The 4,984-nt window shown below is 35.3% G+C and overlaps 1 long non-coding RNA gene across 1 annotated transcript; it reads left to right on the top strand.

The window, feature by feature from the left end:
* Positions 1-907: 907 nt before the first annotated feature.
* Positions 908-4,395, top strand: LOC126940658 (uncharacterized). Its single transcript, XR_007720856.1, has 2 exons — positions 908-1,243; positions 3,254-4,395. It is a non-coding gene; the product is annotated as an uncharacterized LOC126940658 (long non-coding RNA).
* The last annotated feature ends 589 nt before the right edge of the window (positions 4,396-4,984 follow it).

Genomic DNA, 4,984 nt, shown 5'->3' with positions numbered 1-4,984 from the left:
AACACACAAAGATCTAAATGAACTAAGCTACATACTACACGTATATTAGTAGGAAGACTTAGTATCTTAAGTCATAAGTATTGCACATATATGTATTATGACAAAATGTAAAAAAATTCTTGAAGAGCAAGGTGGCATGATATATACTATTGAATATTAACATATATTATCATTACAAATTACAAAATGTTTAAGACTATGTGGAATAGTCCCAGGGATATAAATTAACAATGAAAAGTAATAGAGAAAGACATATGCGTATTATCATTTGACGTCCTATTTAATTGTGATGCTGGGTCAATTGTTTTCCTATAGAACATAAAAGAAATCCAAATCAGTGCCTTATCTCATGCAAACATATAAATTGTACATTGATTAATAATCTGTGGCCGGGCGCGGTGGCTCAAGCCTGTAATCCCAGCACTTTGGGAGGCCGAGACGGGCGGATCACGAGGTCAGGAGATCGAGACCATCCTGGCGAACACGGTGAAACCCCGTCTGTACTAAAAAATATACAAAAAAAAAAAAAAAAAAAAAACTAGCCGGGCGAGGTGGCGGGCGCCTGTAGTCCCAGCTACTCGGGAGGCTGAGGCAGGAGAATGGCGGGAACCCGGGAGGCGGAGCTTGCAGTGAGCTGAGATCTGGCCACTGCACTCCAGCCTGGGCGACAGAGCGAGACTCCATCTCAAAAAAAAAAAAAAAAAAATCTGTGTATTCAAAATCTACGTGTGTAAAACCACATTACTTGAAAACTTAAACGTAGTGTTTTGGGTTGGCTAGGGAACAAGAATCAAAGTGAATGATAGGGATAAGAATAATTTATTTTAGAGATTAGATCTTTCACATTTTTTGTAAAGCTAAGATGCTAAAGAGCTAAAAATCGATTAGAATATAAGAGACACAATTAACCAAGAACAACACAGTGGTGCTAGTGAAGAAGTCCATGGAAGGTGGTTTTCTTCATTTCTGGTAGTGGACTTGGAGCCACTGTACAGTGGCTGATAGTCAAGAAGGAAAGATGTATGCAAAGTGAGGAGAGTAAGATCAGAAATCATAAAGACAAATTAAAATCTTTTTCTCACTGCCTCTACGCTTGACGTGACAGCTGATCAGCAGGAGAAGTTCATACCACTTGAGCTGGATCTATCTGCACATGCACCTGGCCCAGGAAGCTGTAATGGGAGATCTGATGAGCAGTGGAGAACTGAACCAAAGCCCTTGGCTTTTGCTCCATACCAGTCAGGTGAGCCTGCAGATAAACCACAAGATGTGCAAGTGTTTGCTTACTTGCAATAATACTCATAGCTTAATAGCTTTACTTCTGCCTTACAAACCTAATTGAAAACAAAATAAGAAAAGTCTTATTGCCGACCTAAACACAGAAAGGAGTAAGTAAAGGGTTACTACAACAGGAAAAAAGAAAGACAAACTATAAAGTAATGGAGTTAACTAAGCAAAATTAAAATCTTCTGTTTTTCAAAAGACAACACAAAATTAAAAATACATGCCACAGCCTGCACAATATATTTGCAATACACACACTCATGTAGATTAACAGTTGTAATATAAATTTTCATATGAAGATATGTGCCAAAAGAAAAAAAACAATAGATATCATGAAATAATTGATAGATCAGAAGTTGAAAAGTCAGCAAATGTTTGAAAATATACTCAACCTCGTAATATCCAGTTAATATGCTTTGGAAATGTATGTGGTAACCTCAATTCCATGGGATTGGTGGAAATTAAATAGTTGGATGAAACCAAATGCTGTGAATATGTGGAAGAACAGGATACCTCAAAAAGTGGTAAGTGGGAAATCCATTAAAATATGCACTAAGAGAAAATTGGGGCAATATCTAGGAAAGTAAAATATTGTCATAACTTTGGGTCCAGCATTTCTACTCCTGGTTATACGCTCGGCAGACATCACCTTTGTACAAAAGTAGATTTGTACAATGTTTCTATTTTATCATCATTTGTAATTACAAATATTAGAAAGGAACAATCCTCTGAAGAATAGGAAAGCTGTGCCCTCTTTTGTCCAAGAAATTTTTATGAAATTCCAATATATTTGTGGATATATCAACATGAATAAATTATCAAACATAATATTAAGCCAAAATGCATAAGTATATAGAGAATAGGTTGTACAAGAAAAACAAAAATGAAATTAAAAGCTATTATACCATATATTTACAAAAAATTACATCCTTTCTATGTGTATCCAGTAACTAAACAAAAAATTCAATAAAAAAGATACATTTAAACCTCTAGATGACTGAGCTAGAATCAGGAATCCAATTCCTGAGCTGATCGGGAATCAAATAATAATTTATTTTTAATTTGTAAAATATAATTTGTAGTTCTTTGGGGAGATACAAATGATTGATAAATTATTATTTATGCTCTTTTTAAGTAGTGATATAAATCAGCCAACCTTCTATCATTGAACAGCCATGGAAAACTTGCATAAGCAGTGACTAGACATTCATGGACTAATTGCATAAATCCATTTCTTTAGCATGAAATTAAGTCTCAAATAAGATAAAGAGCTAAATTTTGTGTAACAATTTATTTAGTGAATTAACTCTTCAAATATACACCTTTACCTCCAACTTATCTTCCACTCCCACTCATCTTCCACTCCCACTCATCTTCCACTCCCATTCCAACAAAAAAGGGGGAGGGAATAACATGCTAGTGCTGGATTTTAGATCAATTTTCCTTATGTATTCATACGCATGAGCACCTCTGGAGGGGTTGCTGTAAAACATGCTGCTGGGCCCCAACCCTAGACTTTCTAATTCGATAGATCTGACATGAAATGACTTGTGTTTCTAACAAGTTCCACATGATGTCCATTCTCCTGACCTGGAGGCCACTCTATGACTGCCCCTCCATGAGACCCAGGCAAGCAGCACCAGCAACATAATAAGAGCACCATAGGCTTATTAGAAATGCAGAATATCTGGCTGCAACCCACATCTGCTGCACATGTTTTGTATCATTTATAATATAACAGTGCTTTTTAAAAAATACATTTTTCTTTTACAATAGTTTTCTAATTACAGAAAAATTGTGAAGATAGTGCAAAGAGTTCCTATATATTTGACAGTTTCCTTATGTAGTATCTTATGTTACTATAGTATACTTGTCACAATTATTGAACCCATACAATATGTTATTAAATAAAGTTCACAACTTATTGAAATTTCCCTAGATTGTATTTACTATTCTTTTTCTCTTCCAGAATCTCATCATGATATCGTGTTGCATTGAGTACTCATGCCTCCACAGGCTCTTCTTAGCTGTGACTGCTTCGTTTTCCTTGGTTTTGCCCACCTTACGGTTTACAGAAGTAGTGGTCAGGTATTTGGTAGTGTATCCCTCACTTGGGCTTTGCTTGATGCTTCTCTCCTGAGAAAACTGAGGATATGCATTTTGGGGAGGAAGGCCACAGAGTTGAAGTGACATTCTTTTCACATCATATCCGTGCTACATACTATCGAAAGGGCTAATCACTGTTGATGTTAATTGTAATCACCTGGCTAAGATATTCTTTGTCAGGATTTTGACTTTAAAGTTACTCTTTATGCTTTTCTTTCTCAGAAAATGCTTTTTGAGATGAAGTCACTCTGTGCAGCTGACATTTAAAAAGTAGGAAATTATGGTGACAGAGTATCTGTATAAATTATGTGCAGTTCTTTTATTTTCAGAGTTTGGAATTATAGCATTCCTATAAATCTTATTACTAATGGCTCCATGAATTGTGCACAACTGATATGTATTAGTGCACATGTTAAAAGCATGTGGGCATGAGCTGTATTTGAAAAAACATTCAGATGGAAGAGCTACCTGTTTTGGAGTGAATCTTAATTGGAACTTAATGATGCCTCCTACTAATTTACTATTTCAGTTGAACCTACAATATCAGCTGTAGCCCAAAAAATATAAGAGCTGCAATTCATGCAATTCAACATCAGCTGCCAAGGCCCACCTGGACTGCACCTGCAAAACCAGCTGTGGTTTCTTTGCTCTCACAATTCATGTCAGGGTTTTTCAGCCAATGCATCATTGGTTTCGAATTTTATATTGTTCCTCTCTCAATCCTCCACCCCTCTAGTTTCTAAATGATAGAGAATAATTAGGTGAGGTTTAAACTCTCAGGACTATTCAGGGTTTGTGGAGAATAGGAAGGTTTCTTCCAGGTTACAGCACAATTTTAAGAGCCTGTCAAGAAGTATCCAATATTAACAAGTAGAAAAGCAGCATGAGTATGAGGATGGAATTTCCTACAATACTTAGTACATGGAAAAAATGTAGAACATACCAAAAAAAGCAGATTGTAAAAAAATTTCACAAATAAACGTAGTTATAGAAATTAATTTATAATTCACGTTTTTAATATTTTTATTATGGTAAAATATATAGTATAAAATTTGCCATTTTAACCTCTTAAGTATAAAATTCAGTGGCATAATTGTATTTAGTTTTGTGCAACAATCACCAGTTTTCAAAAAATTTCAGCACTCCAAACAGAAACTCTGTCATTTAGTAACAACTCCCCATTTTTTATTCCTAATCCATCCCCCAGTAAACTCTAAACTAAATCTTGTCTCTATGAATCTCACTGTTCTAAATATTTGTTTAAGAGGAATCATACAACATTGACCCTTTTGTGTCTGGCTAATTTCACTTTGCATAATATTTAAAAGCTTTATCCATATAGTGACGTGTATCAGAACTTCATTCTTTTTTATGGCTCAATTATATTCCACAGTATGCATACACACCACATTTTGTTTATCCATTCGTCTGCTGATAGACACACGTGGGTTATTTCCTCCTTTTGGTTATTGTGAATAATGCTGCTATAAACACTAGTGTGCATTTATCTGAGTTCATGTTTTGCATTCAACATTTTAAGGTATCACCAAACTTTTCCACAGCAGCTACATCATTTTACATGCGGACCAACAAA

This window comes from Macaca thibetana, chromosome 17 (assembly GCF_024542745.1).
Source record: "Macaca thibetana thibetana isolate TM-01 chromosome 17, ASM2454274v1, whole genome shotgun sequence".
Lineage (NCBI taxonomy): Eukaryota > Metazoa > Chordata > Mammalia > Primates > Cercopithecidae > Macaca > Macaca thibetana.
This window is presented reverse-complemented; position numbering and strand designations above follow the sequence as displayed.